This window comes from Danio rerio, chromosome 3 (assembly GCF_049306965.1).
Source record: "Danio rerio strain Tuebingen ecotype United States chromosome 3, GRCz12tu, whole genome shotgun sequence".
NCBI lineage: Eukaryota > Metazoa > Chordata > Actinopteri > Cypriniformes > Danionidae > Danio > Danio rerio.
In genome coordinates this window covers 34,286,513-34,304,616 of record NC_133178.1, presented here as the reverse complement: position 1 = coordinate 34,304,616, position 18,104 = coordinate 34,286,513, and positions in this window count along the sequence as shown.

Below are 18,104 nucleotides of genomic sequence, written 5' to 3'. Positions count from 1 at the left end.
ATTGTGAACATTCATAACAATCGCTGAAAGAAATTAGATAGGAAACAGAACTGCGCTCTGGATGAATGAATTTCATTAAAATGTTTTGCTGATGACTGAATGTTCCCAGCTTGAGGATAAAATGTTTAACCCCCTCAAGGAAAAAGTACACTGTAAAACCCAACAGTCAACTTTATCAAATTAAACAAGTGTAGTTAACTCAAAATTGACTGAAAGTGAATTCTACTAATTTGAAAAGAGTTTTGAACTCAGTGTTAAAGGTAATGAATTAATCAAATACCTCAATTTTTCAACTTAAATGGAGTTCACAGTACTCATATAAGTTAGTTTTTTTTTTTAACTCAAATGGTTTGTAGTAATCGGTTGCCTCGAATGTTTTGAGTTCTCTTCATTTATTGGGTTTTACTGTGCTCAAATTGCTTTATTTACTCAAATGTATAAGGTTCACAGTACTCATTAAGATTAGTTTTTGAACTTAAATGGTTTGTTGCAATCGATTTCCTTATATGGTTCGAGTTACCTTAACCTCTTGGGTTTTACAGTGTAAGGGTTGGGATATGTTCTCCAAGTTTCCTTTCCCTGATTTCCATGAAATTGCATGTCTAATTCAATGGATGGTTTAAAAATAACAAGAAGAAAAAACTCAGTGCTGTTGTCAGGTCATTGTCAGGCAGTTGCTGGTGTTATTAATCATTTTTAGCAAAGTGTCATGTCTCTCTGCGTCTATTTTTGTTTGTTTGTTTAATGTAGCTAGGTTACAAAAGGTTCCAGATTTTATATAGTTACTAACACATTCTCAGAGGTTTGAAGAACAATATACATTTGCTAATATTTTTAATATAATATAATACATTTTTTAAAATATAATTATATTTTATTGAATTTTTCAAGATCAACCACAGAGAAACACATATACACACACATACAACACTCGACACTGTCCCGGACAAATCCCATACAATGAGTAAATGAGCAAAACTACAATGACAACATAGTTTAGTGGGTGAGAACAGAAAAAAAAATAAAGAAAAAAAATAAAGAAATAAAATAGATAAATGAAGTCTCTGAAGAATCCACAGAGGTTGATTGGCTGGTTTATTCATCCTGATATTTGAGAATTTAACCTCAGACACTAAAGAATTTTTCAATAAAACAAGTTCTCAGAAATCTCAGTCTTTTTCTATCTGAAATCATGTCTGCAATCCACATTTGAAATGAAGGGGTGAATATGAATTGCAATGCCGGAGCAGAAGCCTTTTAGCCACAATCATACCTAAAGACAAAGACTGCAGGAGTCCATCTGGGAGATGAGAAATGTGTTGTGCATATCCGAATATAGCAAGTTCTTCATCAGGTGGTGAAGATTTACTGTAAGCTTTAGAATACCAATCAAATATGAGTGACCAAAATGTATATAACAAAGGACGAAACCAGAAAACATGAGAAGTCGTGTCTTCTCTCACTTTGGACATGTAACATAATGGTGATACGGAGGAAAACATTTTATGCAACTTGGCATTTGCTAAAGGTTTTTAATGTGGCTGCTAACACGCTCTCTATTATTTTGTTTGGGATTAGCAACTGCGAAGCTCTGCAGTTGGATATTTATTCTCAGTAGATTATTATGTAGTGCTATGCATCTGCTGCATGATCTTGAATTTTTTGCATGGTATTATGAGGTGGCTAACAGCTTGTAAGTAGTTTTAATGTGGTGATTTGCATTTAGCATAAGGTTCTAGTGTTTTTTAACATAGTTTACATCTGTAAAATGGTGTTTTTATGTGACATTTGGTTACTAACGCATTGTCATTTAAAATGATTTCATTCATTCATTTATTTATTTTCCTTCGGCTTAGTCTCTATTTCAGAGGTCGCCACAACACAATGAACCGCCAACTATTCCAGCAAATATTTTACACAGAGAATGCCCTTCCAGCTGCAACCCAATACTGGGAAACACCCATACACTCTGGCATTCATAAACAGGCTAATACACAACAGCCAATTTAGCTCACCCAATTCACTTACAGAGCATGTATTTGGACTGTGGGGGAAACCGGAGCACCCGGAGGAAAGCCACACGTACACGGGGAAAGCAAGAAAATTCCACACAGAAATGCCAACTGGCCCAGCCGGGACTCGAACCAGCAACCTTCTTGCTGTGAGGCGACAGTGCTAACCACGGAGCCACCTTTAGCGTGATTTGCAGTTTCTAATGTATTCTCTGTTGTTTTTACAGTCATACGTGTTGGCTAGTTAATATTCTCGTGTTAAATGTGATGTTGTGTGGTTGCTAACATGTTCTTAATGTTTTAGGATGGTTTTAAGATTATGTTATGTAATTGCTAGTGTGTGTGGTTGTTTACACATTTTCAGTGTTTTGTAGCATGATGCTAATCAGTGACTAAAGCAAACAGCTATATATAGCTATATATATAGATGCTACACAGCTGCTAATCTGATCTCTCTGTAGTTGCAGCGCATACAGTGGTTTTTAATGTGATGCTATATGGTTGCTAATGCATTCTCAATGGTTTTCAGTGTGGTAGAGTTGCTAATAAATTCTATTTTTTCTAACTGTGATGTTATTTAGTTGCTAAGGCATTCACTGTGATTATAACATGATGCTATATGTTTGCTAACTTATTTTCAACTGTTTTTAGCATAATGCTATGCAGCTGCTAATGCATTTTCGGGCATTTTTATAATAGAGCTATACAGTTACTAAGGGTAGGAACATATAGATGAGAATATAACAGCAGATGGCATGTAGTCAGTATTTTAACATCATGCTATTCAGTTTTGCCCTAGAGTTGTTAGTGATACATCTTAGAGTTACTCATGTGTTTTTAGTGGTTTCCTACTGGAAGTTAGCCCAGTCAGTATCTATGATAGGCTTTATGGTAGGTTTTGCTTGGCAATTCAATAAACTTATCAAGCAGACAAGAAGGATACAACTTTCGAAGGCAGTAACAGTGCTGTCTAATATTTATGCAGTGACCACAAATACCACAGTTTTATCTAGCACCCCTCACAGTGTGTGTGTGTGTGTGTGTGTGTGTGTGAGAGAGAGAGATAGAGAGAAAGAGATTTCCTTTACAATGAGCAGCTTTGTTTGATACCTTCCAACAATCCCCTGCATGATTGTCCACACTGAAGCAATTAAACAAGGGAAAAGGAAGTCTGCATATCAATTCAAACTTGGTTACGTAACTCCACAACACAAAACCCTGGGCATCTCTGCATGACATTCAATACATGGGATGACGCATAAAAGAGCACATTTTTTACTCTCTGACTCAGTAATGGCCAACAGGGAAATGACTGCTCCTCAGCCGGGGCTTTTGCAGAAACAGACTAAACAATCTGACTGACTGTCAACAACAATCAAAGCAGAGCACAAAGGCGCACACACACATATACGTACACACACCAGCGGTGCAAGAGATGTTTGTCCTCTCAGTGTTGCTGGTTAGGTCAGCAGGGGGAAAAGAACTCACTGTCTTAGTGCTCTTGTTAAGAAACAGTCAGTGTTTGACAGTCTAATTATCGGCGATTTGTCAATTGAGTTGAATTGAGCTAATTACCAACGTTATCATGGGATAGGGCTGCATGACATTGGAAAAAACTGACATTGCAATATTTTGTATTTCTGTGGTTATACATTGGGATATTAATGTAATTTCATATAATGATTTAAATGACTCTATTAAAAATTCATAATTTTACCTTGTGCTAATTATACTGAGTGTGTTTGTTATAAAATATAAACAAATTACAAGAATAAATGAATAAAATAGAACAAAGATACAAATTAAATAGACCAATACAAATGAAATGCTTGATGATTTTCTGGATGTTTTAAAAGTATTGAGTTAAAATGTAAAATAACAATGCATATTCTTCAAAAAAAACTGCAATTCATCTGTGTTAAAGCACATTTTAAAATTTATTATACCCAAATAGCTTAAATTAGCTTGACATTTTAAAGTTTTACACACCTTAAAATGAATGTGTTCCCTGCAGTAGTTAACTTATACAGATAGTACTTTTACTTGCGTATGGTTTTTCCTCCACTGATAAAAATTCAGACCAGATGGTTACTTATAAAGTTACTTATAAAGAGAATGTTGCTCGGTCATGTTGTTGTAATGATTTAAGTTGACTAGTTACACTTTAAAATTTTTTTAATCAAAATCGTGAATCTGACAAATTTTATGAAAAAAAACTTTGATTATTTTTTGCCATATCGCCCAGCCCTACTCGAGTAAAGGTTACTTTTTATTGTAGTTTTTATAGTATTTAGAACAGACAAAATCAGTAATGGTACTTTTACTTCAGTATGATTTTTCAGTACTCTTTCCACCACTGATAAAAATTTAAAGGTCAGACTACAAATGGCATAAGTGTCTAAAATATCAACAAAGAGAAAGATATCTACCAACACAACATAAGAGATTTAATTGAGATAGAAATCACAGTACCACATATGAGTCAATATTACTCTTATGTAGATGATGAAAGAAGGGATCCCAAAATTTGTTAATTAAAGTGTATTTCCTCTAGATGTAAGACAGATCCCATCTTCAAAAGCCATCTCTACTTTATTTGTATTGTTAATAAACTATTTCCTGGTTAATTACAATCACAACTAAAAATTGCAGATTGTGCAATGTGAATATTGTATATTCACACAATGCAATAACGATGCTGAAATGATATATTGTACAGTCCTACCATGGGATGTCTCATCTTTGACCCATATGTGTGCATTGCAATTCATGCAATAATAATTGTTCATAGAGATATAATGTTGATAAAGGGTACATCTGAGAAATTTGACTGGTCTCAAAAATATTTATCTAAAGTTAAATAATTGGATAAATTTTTATATTCATAAAATTAAGAGGAATACATTATTTGTTTCATTAACAAATGATTCTTTGAATTTTGATTTGAATTTCAGATAAAAAAAAAGGAGGATCTAAAATAAAGTTTAAATAAACAATTTAATTCAGCATGGATTCAAAAAATGTATTAAAAGACACAGAAAATATATTTAAACTATAAAAACTGCAATTCTTTTTATATTGATATTCACGCCAAAAAATGTTGCAAATTTGAATAACAGTTTTCTCAAGAATATTAAGCAGCACAATAGTTTTCAATCCAGATATTATTATCTTGAGCACCAAATCATCATTCATTCTTTCATTGATTCATTTTCTTTTTTGCTTAGTCCCCTTATTCATCGGAAGTCGACACAGCGGAATGAACCACCAACCTATCTAGCATATGTTTTATGCAGTGGATGCCCTTTCAGCAACCCATCACTCGGAAACATCCATACATACTCATTCACACACATACGGACAATTTAGCCTACCCAATTCACCTGTACCACGTCTTTGGATTTGTGGGGGAAACCAGAGGAAACCGACGCGAACACAGGGAGAACATGCAAATTCCACACAGAAATGGCAACTGACCCAGCCGAGGCTCGCAGTGACCTTCTTGCCGTGAGGTGATTGTGCAACCCACTCCACAACCGTGATGCCACTAAATTATCATAACAAATTGATTTATATCATGTGATACTCATGTCACGACACATCACATGATCCAATAAATTCCAATATACAATCCCAAGATTTTTTTTCAATAATTATTTAAACACAAAATACTTTTTTAAAAATTGTAACAATATTTCAAAACATCTGTCTAAACATTTATTCTTACAAACCCCAAGAAACATACATTAATTGTAAAATAATACAATTTTCTGAGAAATAAACACCATCCAAAAGAACATATTCACAAAGTTGATATGAAGTCAATGCATGCCATACATATCGTAAACGCTCAAACATCTCTGTAACTCAATCTTATGATGATCACATGTTTCCCACCCACCTCCCACAAGGAACACCACCAACAACCAGCTCTAATAACTCTCACACTTTCCCTTTGCTACAATACAACCTCCAAACAGCAGCACATTCTCTATTGTTTCTGAAGCGATTCAGCCAACCATTTACACGACACACGCCATACAGTAAAATACAGCACGAGTAACATAACTAAGCAAATTATCTTTATAATATAGTTCGCAATGAACGAGACCCTAGCATAATAACCTCAAACAAGCAGAGAAGCAACCCTGCAAGGTTAAACAAAAGGGCTTTTTGTCCATTTCAAAAGAGTCTGTGATCAAGCATGCTATCTGAGCCTAACAGCGAACCCACTGTTACTGCGCCACGCTTGCGATTTCAATGACAGCACAACAATATTTACATGAGAGCTCTGAATACACACCACGCATGACAATAACTTCACTGTGGAGAAGCACAGATGAATGGAAGCGAGTGTCAGGGAACTTACCCAAGCGGCTGCAGCACATAATCAGAGTCAGGCTGTTCACAGACACACACACAGCTCCAGCGACACACACACTCAAACAACCAGGTAATGGGGGAGCATGCAGGGAAATAGCATTTCCCCCCCTTTATTATCTCTCCTGCCTTTGGATTTAGACATCACATGTGGTGCTGAGCAGAGTCATGTGACTGTTGACTAAAGGGTCATGTGACAAACAGAGACTCCCCAGGCTTTAGGAATACCTGGGGAATACAGGGGCTGCGTCTGAATGCTGCCATCAAAGGATGCATCTTAAGTTAGGAAGGAATTAAGGCACATCCAAATCTTATTCTAGCTTCACTTCCTAACTCCTGAGATACCTTCGGCATATGATCCATTTTTGAAAACAGCCAGGATGAATCCTTAGATGCCTTTGATATATCGCAATCCCCTGTGTATGTCATATTCTTTACAGCTAATAAAACTTAATATGACAGACACGGATTGATAGTTACATAGGTAGATAGGTAGGTAGGTAGATAGACAGATATATAGATAGATAGACAGAAAGATAGATAGATAGGTAGGTAGGTAGGTAGGTAGGTAGGTAGATAGATAGATAGATAGATAGATAGATAGATAGATAGATAGATAGATAGATAGATAGATAGATAGATAGATAGATAGATAGATAGATAGATAGATAGAGATAGATAGATAGATAGATAGATAGATAGATAGATAGATAGATAGATAGATAGATAGATAGATAGATAGATAGATAGATAGATAGATAGATAGATAGGTAGATCCATCTATAAAACAACAGACAATAAAATGATGAAAATAATAAGATAAAGATGCAATCATTACACGCAAGGACAGAGATTGTTTGGAAATCTGCAATTTGATGACTGACATTGAAAATGGCCTTAAACAATAAATAAATGAAGTACAGAATGTTACGTTTTCAAACACACAGACAGCTTGCATGTGCACAAATTGCATTGTATCAGATTAATAAAGGGACTAAGTTGAAAAGAAAATGAATAAATCTATCAGTGCTGGATGAGCTTGCTTTGCGACGCCAACTGCTGGAGACTTGTAGCTTGTTTTTATATAACAACTAAAGAATCGTTAAATGACGAGAAAGTATCGTCACATCTAGATTTCTGTCCCTTAGTTTACACAGATTTCACTCTGCACAATTAAACGCATCAATCTGCTTTTTTAAGCCTTAAAGATTATAGGTGCATACATTTATAGGTTTCGTGTTATTGCATAAATATTAATCTAACGTTTTAAATTAATAGTCTATGGCAAACAATTTAGCTTACATTTAGAAACACCCTGACATTTTGTATTTACTATGTATAAGGTGGAACAATTTTCTATTGTATACCAATTTTTCCACAGTGAAATGCTTAGTACTCTTGAGTAAGAGTAACTATTCATTGAAGTTTTTGTAGTTTTTAGAACGAATACAATCAGTAATGGTACTTTTACTTGACTATGATTTTTCAGTACTCCTTCCACCACTGATAAAAATTCAAAGGTCAGACTACAAATGACTTGCGTGCCTAAAATATCTACAAAGAGATAGATATCTACCAACACAAGGTGGGAGATTTATTTGAGACAGAAATCACAGTATATGGCAATATCCTAAATATAACTCTTATGTAAATGATGGAGGAAGCGATGCCAGACTTTGGTTAATTAAACTGTATTTTTTCAAGAAAAAATTTACTTGTGTCCTTTGTAGTGGACATTGCGTTTTCATGAATTTTCTTTGAATTTTCTGAGCTACTCTTTCAAGCCCTGTTGTACTGTTCAGAGGACATCCTGGGCTTTCTAGTGATATGTCATTTGATTGGCTGGCATGCTAGGAACCACTTCTTACACTGAATCCAAAATGGCCAACATACAAAAAAAGCACATTTTATGGGAAAGAGAGAGGTATGTAAAATTTAGCTTTTTAATAAATATATTTATTTATTTATTTATTTATTTATTAAAGTGTCAGGAACAATACATTTAGCTTTCAAAGCTGCTAACTTGTTTGTGTTTCAAAATATCATCCTTTTTTAAATGTCCACTATAGTGGACACCAGGACCATCTTAATGTAATTAATGACTGCATGTTGTAGGAGGCAGAACTGAAGCAGAGAGGATTCTTTATAAAATAGTTGAGAGAAACTCTGATTTAGAGTCCGACAATCAAACAATTAAAGACAATTAGAGAATGACAATTGGTTTTAAATCGCTTTTATGTTAAATTTGTTTTTGATTAACATCACTTCTTTTCTTTCTTTTTTTTTTGAGTTCTGCTCTCTTTCAGACCAAACTCAGGAATTTCAATACAAAATGAAAAAATGGCTTTTGATTTGTTTTTGTTACATTAATAATGGATTATTATCCCTTTATAGCCATATCCTGTGCAGTTTTGTTGTCGTTTCGAACTAAAATGGTCCTGTGGTCCACTACAGTGGAAATGCTATAAAATTTAAAATAAAAACAAAAAGTAAAAACTTTATTGTAAAAACCAAAAGATGTAGGAAATCACAAAAAATAGGGGGAAAAAACATTTCTTTGGGTCTCAGGAGGGCAAGACAGGCCCATTTTCAAAAGTCATCTCTAGGGTAGCACTGGATTTCCATTCCTACAATATAATTCTGTTAGTCACCAATGTGCCCAGCATTAATGCTAACTGTACATAATAAAGTAATGACGAAACTGTGTCAGAGTAGCCAAAAAACGGCAAATTCCAAGGGTTTTTCATATTCTAAGTACCACGAAAATAAAATCTCTTGTAAATGCATTTATTGACCGACCTTTTGACTTTTGATGTCATTTCAGTATTTTAATTATACATTTTTATTATCATCATAATAGTATATGAACTATCCGTATTGAAATGAGCTGTAATAAATTACATTTACTTAACGCATGCATATGCTTTATCCAAATCTGAATAATGAGATTTGTTATCTTAAATCTGTCTCCCCAATTGGTGCATTATGCTATTGATTAGAACAGGCCCGAAGGTGATCCTCGTGCCGCACACCACAGAGTTAACAATAAATATTATTGACGGAAGTAAAGACAAGAAAGGAAAATGACAACAGTGAACATTCTCTCGTCATCTACATCATTTGTAGTGTTATAAAGTCTACATACTTTGCACCTTGATGTTTTTTTGCCTGATTTTAGTTAGATCAGAAAAAATCATCATTGCCTGTTTATTTTAGTTTGATCATTACATAAATACATCAGTTTAAAATACTAGCTAATAAAAATAATTTCTCTAGAGGAGGAGTGCCAAACTTTTTATCATAAAGAGCCAAAAACCAACCTTGATTGAGGCTAATGGTCTGAAAGTAAATATATTGTACTTACCATAGGTAATTTCCTAATTTATTTAATGATATTTAAAAATAACTACAAAATGGTTCTTTATATTAACTAATAGAAAATAATTTGTTTATATTTTATAATGTACTTATTACAGTAAAAACTATTTTTTTTATAACAGAATAGTTACATTAGTTTACTAGTCAAGTTGACTTGATTTGCCCAACAATGCATAGTCCTCTGTCAAGTTACATTGTTTACATTTTTTAAAAATCTGATTTATTTTCAATATTTAATTGAAACATTTCTTTTCAATCCTTTTTAACTGTCTTCTCAGATGGGACGGTGGGCCAATTCAAAGGTTACAATATGCTAATTTTGGGCATGTCTGCTCTAGGAAAATATTATAACACAGTACTCAACAACACATTATATTTTATTTTCCCCCAGTATTGTGTGCAGCCCAAAATTAAACATTATCTTAATTAACATCAAACTATCTATATTATTTGTTGCAGATCGTTAAATTGTCATGCTTGACAGTAATTCTTGCTTGTTATCATGGACTTATTAAGTCCATCTGAAAACTGCCTGATTGAGCAGCAAAACAATAAACTAGACAAATTTTGTCAAATTTTGAGCTTACTTTTGACTCATTTATGAAACGGGGTGAATTTTAGCTTTGTCATTCGCTGTTTGTCATGCAGAGGGAACTGAGAGGTGATTAACCTCTCCCGACCGGCAATCAGATGGTTGGATGAACTTTTGTCAGACATTTTGATTGACCCTCATGAGAGTATCACACAGCTGAATCAGAGCTATGAACCGACTGGCATGAACTCAGTATACTGAAAAAAAGTGTTGCATGCAGAACTGTTGCAAACAATTTCATTGTGTTGAATTTAAACAAAAAAAATTAAGTTTAATAATGTTAAACTTAATTTGTTTGTTTAAATTCAACACACATAAATTGTTTACAACCACTTAACGCAAAAAAAAAAAGAGTAAATCCAAGGAATCATCTTTGAATAATTTTTTTCAGTGTATCTGCACTGACTGTGCCTGTATGAAAACAGATAAATAAACCATACTGGCCACTTTTTTGACATTTCTGCACAAAGAAATGTGCATATCACACATCAAACATTTTTCTCCCTTGAAAGCATGGCTGGATTTAATAAAACTGCCCCATATTCCCTCATTCATTTTCAGTCCACTAAAATAGTTCACTTAAAAGAGTGAAGCAAAACTCTTAAAAGAGTGAATTCAAGCACTAAGCAGTGCAGTGGAAGGGATGCTTTTTTTTGCTTTGCTGGTTGCTAAAAATGTAATAAATAAAATTAAAATTAAACTGATTACATGATATCATGTTCATTTATGGTTAAATAAATAGATAAAGGGTTCTTTAAAAAAGCCTTTCATTTGAAAGTGACAGTGTTTCATGTGATTCATAATTCACACTTCAGAATTCTGTAATGAAGGTGACCAAAAGTCCCTTTTATAAGGGGTTGTGTGACAAAAGTGTGTGAATATAGCCAGCTTCTAATGATAAAAACTCTTATTTTTATTTTGTATAATAGGGTATATGCCGAGCTAGTGCTGTTCCCATGCTGATACACTTCCGGTGACCTGTTATTGTGAACTTTTTCTCATTTTATACGGTTCCTTATACAGAATCGATGTTGTAATGTCATTAAAATACATTCAGTTAAATAAACTTCAGCATTTATTTAGTTGCTCAAGCGTAAAACGAGACAAAAAGCTGTTTACTCGCACGTGCCCGTCAGAATTGGCAGGCTAACACAGAAGCTTCATTAAATATATACTGGGGTAAAATAAATGCTCATATAATAAAGATATAGCGGGGGAAATGTAATTTAATGCAGTGCTTCTTGTACAATCTGAGACCCACTTTAAATTAGATTTCACTCAGCTAGTGGAGATGGCTGATTTTTAAAGAAAACAGACCTCAAACGCACTGGATTTTGCATTGGCATTCAATTCACCGGAAGTGCTTAACCCAGGTTAATGGCAAATTAAAAGTCCTATTAGCATGCTTCGGCCTATACCCCATTACACTTGACAAAAACAGTCAGCAGAAACACTTGGACATTCTCCATTTAAGGGGAAATGCCCCGCCCATTAGTGAATAGCTCTCTCATTAGCATAGATTAGTCTTGTTTTTAAATCTGCCACTATGCTGACACATAGGTATTTGTAGCCCCACAAATACAATAGTATGGTGTATTTTGAGCTGAAACTTCACATACACACTTTAGGTACATCAGAGATTTATTTTACTCCTTGTAAAAATAGGCAATAGGTTCCCTTTATGGGAAACTTACACTGAAAGGATTCCGCTGTGGATGATACCCTGTGTTCAGACACAGGAATTCATTTTGCACACAAACGGTCACAGTGCATTATGGGCACCAATTGCCACACATAGACTTTACTTGGATGGGTCGCGCAAGTATATTAATGGCTGCTAAAGTATATAATAGCCAAACATCCGCAATCAATTAACTAGTGCAAAATCTCCTCTCGCCCTACACATTTCCTACGTCTCGTGGTGTGTGAGCAAGAAATGTCACCATTCCCACAGACAATCTCACCTGCTCTGCAGAGACCCACAGAGATACGCCTTTTTGGGACTTAAAAAATCCATCCGGGGTTTCTAAATCCCTTAACATGTACGGGATTTGGTTTTGGAAATTACATCTTAACTGGCTGCAAAATACATGTACACGTTAAATGGTTACTCATTAGCCTTATTTAAAAAATTACACTTTTTATTCTTGTAATTATTATAATTTTTAGATATTTTTATTCCATAGATGTTTTTCTACATTATGTCATTTTCCTCTCATTTGCTGTATATATTTTTTAATTTAATGATGTTGATATATTACATATTTTATACATATACAATAACATGCTTTGGCAATACAGTACAAAATGTCAGCAGCAGGTTTTACCTGCCAGTGGGTGCACATGGCTCCTGAATACAATAAAAATAAAACAAATAGTGGATTTCTTAAAAAAAAAAAAAAACTTGAACCCATTGAAAAGAATAATAAGTATAATAGTATAATAAATAAAAATACTGTTAAAATCACTTTCTTTTGTCGCATGTATTTAACCATTATTTGCTGTGGTTAAAAGGTGTGTTTCAATCCATCTACAGCGCAAGTATATTTCAAACCTGTGAAAGGCAAAGATGGGTTCTCCAGCGGTTGAAAGTACATTGGTTGTACATTCGTTATTTCAGAGCATTTTGGGACTGATTGAGTGCATTTCAGAACATCCACTCTGGTTTCAAACACAAACACACCTGACTGCTTCCTCAAATAATGCATTTAAAGTCAGAGATTTTAATTCAGTGTTTTGATACACAGGGGTGGCACTGTGGATAGCGTTGTTGCCTCACAGTAAGAAGCTGGTTTGAGCCCCGGCTGGGTCAGTTGCCATTTCTGTGTGGAGTTTGCATGTTCTCTCCATATTTGCATGGGTTCTCGCATGGTGCTCTGGTTTCCCCCACATGTCCACAGACATGCGCTATAGGTGAATTGGGTAAGCTAAATTGTCCATAGTGTATGTGTGTATGTCCTGGTCCTCCAGGTTGGGGGTTGAGTGTTCCTCCTCGTTAAAATGAGATGTTACGAAACACCAACATGATGTGGCTAAATATCAACTTCAACTTAAATTGAATATAGAGTAGGTGTGGGGTTTTCTTCCCTCGTAGCAAAGTAACAGTAAGAATATTTTGGCTGAAGCCATCAAAAGAGAAGAACCGCCCCTCCAAACGCTGAAGCAAATGCCACTTTGATTTTGGATAGAGCCCATTGTCTTTCTTCTGAAACAGCAATACACTTTCGGGTTCAAGGGTTGCAGAGATGTGTTGATTTTACATGTATAGTATGAGCATTCAAGTTGCTTCTTGACAATTGGACTGTATATTATATTTCAAACACTGGCTTTACATCACATGTGATCTTCTCATAAAGTGTGAATTATTACCTTGCGGAAATAGCATGGAAATCACACAAAATTAGAACAGTGTATGGGAAATAGGGGAAACACCAGGGGGCAGCGTCTTCTGTTTCCCTCAGCCTCTCAGTGCAGGTGGCATCAGGCATGCAAATCAAAATGAAAAGGGGGCGAGTGAAAGGAGCTGCAGACAGAGAAAGAACCCTGGCGTGAGAGAGAGAGAGTAGGAACACTGCAGAAATGCCTGAGTTTCAATGAATATTTATCAGCTGAGCGACAACCCCCCCCTCCAAACCCTGCTTGGAGTGGAGCCTAATTCATTTGAATGCTTGCCTTTGTTAACAGCTAAATCAGCAGGGCCGTTTGCCACTCCTGAGCTGTTGCGGGGCACACTCTACACTGCGTCACACATGCAATGGATACCTTGCGAGCAGACACACTTGTCCCTGTACACTAGCGCACTCTGCTTCAGGGTGAGAGGTTGACAAAACCTCCATTGTGTAAATGTGCAAAAAACGCTGTTGTGTATTCAAACAGCAGCTCTGACGCTCTGCTCTTGTAACACTCAAGCAATCCTGGTGCACCTAAAATACAGCTGATCATCTGATGGTCGTTTGTAATCAGAAAAAATACTGGAATTAAATATCAATAAGACATTTCACTGTTTATGGCGGGTTCAACAAAGATTAGAACTATAATAATGACAATAATAATACTTACATTTGCATTAACACTATAAAAACTCATTTGGTATAAACTTTAATCCATAGTGACAATTAAATCAAGAGATCAGAGGTAATATGTATGTGCTTATTTATTTATATCTAATTTTATTTATTTCTAATTTTATTTATTTATTTATTTATTAATTCATTTATTTATTCATTTATTTTTGGATGACTGGAAAGTTTCATATAACAGATTTCATTGTTTATTTTCTGCAAGATTATTAATGCATGTCCTGTTAGTTGTGATCAATTTCATTCAATTCTATAGCAGACTTCACAATGCAACTTTACTGATGATGGCTGGCATCACTATTAGCATAATTAGTCTTCACTAATAAAATAAAAAAAACACTGACATTGCCATCAGAACCAATTATACTTCAAAATGTGGCAGACAACAAAAGTGCATTGCACATATGATACGAGCTAAATTGTCTGCAGTTGTTGAATATATTGTTATAGATTGTTTGCTTTTTCAAACAGACCTTTATAAAGTTATACTATTATATTACACCTTCAATGTGAGAAATTAATACTTTATAATAATTCAGAATTGATAATATTATATTATTATATATTATATTATATTTCATACAACAGTTCTGTCTGGTTCTTCAGTCTGACTGGCTAATAGCAGTGTGTTATTCTGCAAAATAACAGCACTTGTACAGCCTCTTAACCCTTCACTCTTGTGTATTACTCCGCCCACATACAGCAACAAGCAGAGGACACTCTACAGTTTAACAAATATTGCTGATGTTGGGCAACATAATGTACTTTTGAGGCTTTTCAGTTTGAGAATGTAGTTTAAATTGCAACTATGCAGTTTATTTATGTGGATAGTTCCTATTTTAAATATTTATAATTTCTGAGAGACATTGCATCCACGAGCATTAGCCTTTTACTGAGCAGAGCAAAGACGGTTGATGTTGTTCATCTACAAGATGGTGACAGAGACCTCATAATACGCCCTTAGAGGAGAAAAACTGCGGAATTTTAAACTACAGCTTATCAAATCATTATTAAACTGGTAAGTGACTTTCTAAGTTGATCTCTTTCTTTTTATGTTGTAGTGCTGTATTTTTACCATAGTAAATGTAGTGTGTTGAGCGTGAGATGGGATTCATATCAGGAATGTATTTATTTTTGTGTTGGTTATCTGTTTGTTTCTAATGAGTCTCCAGTTTTTGTTACTGCAGACAAGTTTAGTAAAAAAAATAAATAAGAAATGCATTTAGCGTTTTTCCTTATCGTGAACACAACAGTAATCTGGTAATAGTTGCACTGCTTTGGCTTTTCCAGGGATAATTATTGTGATCTCCCGATTGCAACACAGAAATACTAAGACATGTCTCTAGATGATGGCATTCCATGCCATTCAGCCTTATAATCTTTAAAATCAGTTGTTTTGTCATCACTTTAGACATTACGCTAGAGAATCATTCAAATACTAGTTACTAAGTGATGCTGGTTGAGTAGTAACAGCTTCTGCCGTTCTGACGTCGCTGCAAATGTGAATGAATGGTGGAAGAAAGTAGTTCCTCATACAAAAAGGTTTTTAGACTCCTTGTTTGATTTTCATTTTTATATACACAATTATGGCGTCAAACTGTTGTATAAACACAATATCACACTCGTAGCAGTGCGATATGGCTGTATATTTTCATAGACATACAGCCATATTGCACTAATATGAGTGTTACATTGCTCATATACTCTATTCTATTCTATTCTATACAACATATTTATATTTACTTATATTTTAATACACCCTGATATTTCAAAATTTCCATTTCAAACTGAAGAACACATAACCATAATTTAATTCAGTGTGGAAAATGTAATGTAATTCGTAAATCATGTATAGCCAATCAAAGCTTTTATTTCCTTTTTTGCAATTGCGTTGAAATATGACTTGAGCAAAATCATGACAGGTTGTGTCAGATTCAGCCGAATGATTTTTCCTCCCTTAAAGTGATGTGCCCATTGTTGTTTGCCTTGCAAAATAAACTAAACCAGATGAACGTTAAGCTTGCACAGAGCTCTCAGAAACGGACGCAATGATGGAACCAAGCAGAGGGAGACAGACAACGTCTCGTTCCTTCACAAAGCTCATTGAAATTCAGTGCACAGCATTGGCAAAGGCGGGGCCTGGCAGCAGTGCTGGCATACGAGAGATTCAATCAGCGCCTCTCAGCACTGCAACCACTGATACAGAGAGAGAAACAGCCAGCGGCAGAAGCACCAATAACACCAGAGCAACTGCACGCATAATAGTGCTTTGTGGCCTGGTATGAACCAATGCTCAGAAGACAATACAGCCATGCAGCACTCTTTTAGTGCCACATCACCAGTTCAAATGATCAGCATGTCAGTTTTCCATGCTGTTAAATTAAGAAAAGCAGATAATATATTTATATAATAAATAAATAAATAAACAAATAAATCAATCCATTTATCAACATCTGCTAAATCACAAATCAATTTGACCTAATTGTCTGTTGTTTTCAGAGCATAACATTTAGTGGCCTTGTGGCATAAATTTTATTTAATCACTTGATTTTAATGACACAGTATATCATTTTTGCCAGTAGAGGGTGTGTCTTCACAATAACAAAAAAAGTGTGGTTTGACGACTTGTAATCGAGTGTGTAATCATCATGGATAAGCTAAATTATTCAAAATTTATTTTCATGGTAGTATAAAGCAGAGTAAAGGCTGATTTTTACTTCTGCATCAAGTGTATGCGTATGGTCAGATGCAGCCTGCGGGCAGTCGCATAGTCCTCCACGTGGCTGACGCACACTTCTCAAAAAATGTAACTACATTTCGCAACAACGCGTAGCGCAAGCTCTGTGATTGGTCTGCTTGGGTAACGAGTGTGGGCAGTGCTGCGAGACACGAGCCTGATGGAGCGAGTGTTTACAAGTGTCGAGTCCTGTGAAGTGGCTCCAGATGGAAACTTTTGTTTTGTGTTTACCTTATGATTAAAGTTGTTGCATGTCTGACGGTTCCCGCCTCTGAATGATTGAGTTGTACATTAAGGAAGCATTCAGAAAAAAACAAGACACCAATGAAAAAAACTCAACACAGAGCAACATTTAAACCTATTGCCAGCTAGTGGTTTGGAAGTGTTATTGCAGAGCAACACAAACAGCACACGGAAGTATAAATGCATTGCTAGCTCAGGGCTCGAAATTAACCTTTTTGCTTGGTAGCACCGGTGCTTCTAACTTTAAAAATTTAGGCACATCAGACAAAATTTAGCCGCACCCGCCAATTATAAGCACCGTAACTACAAAATTTATACAAACATAGCCTATTCATTGTATTTGAAATCAACAGTAATCAAACTAACAAGCAAAAAAATAAATAAAATAAATAAATAAATATATATATTTATTATATATATATATATATATATTGGTGCTGTCTGATATTGCACTGATGCTTTTGACATATACTGTACCTTATTATACAGTATGCAAACATCATGTTAATAATAATACTGGTCTTTTTATGAGTAGCGATGTTAGCGATGTTAGTAGCGATGTTAGTTTACTCAGTGCAAGCCCGTTTGCGATGGTGTACGTGGTGTTAAATTTAAAATATAACTGCCACTTGCACGGCAGACGGCATCTGGCGATTATATGAAGGATTAAACAGAAGTTTGTG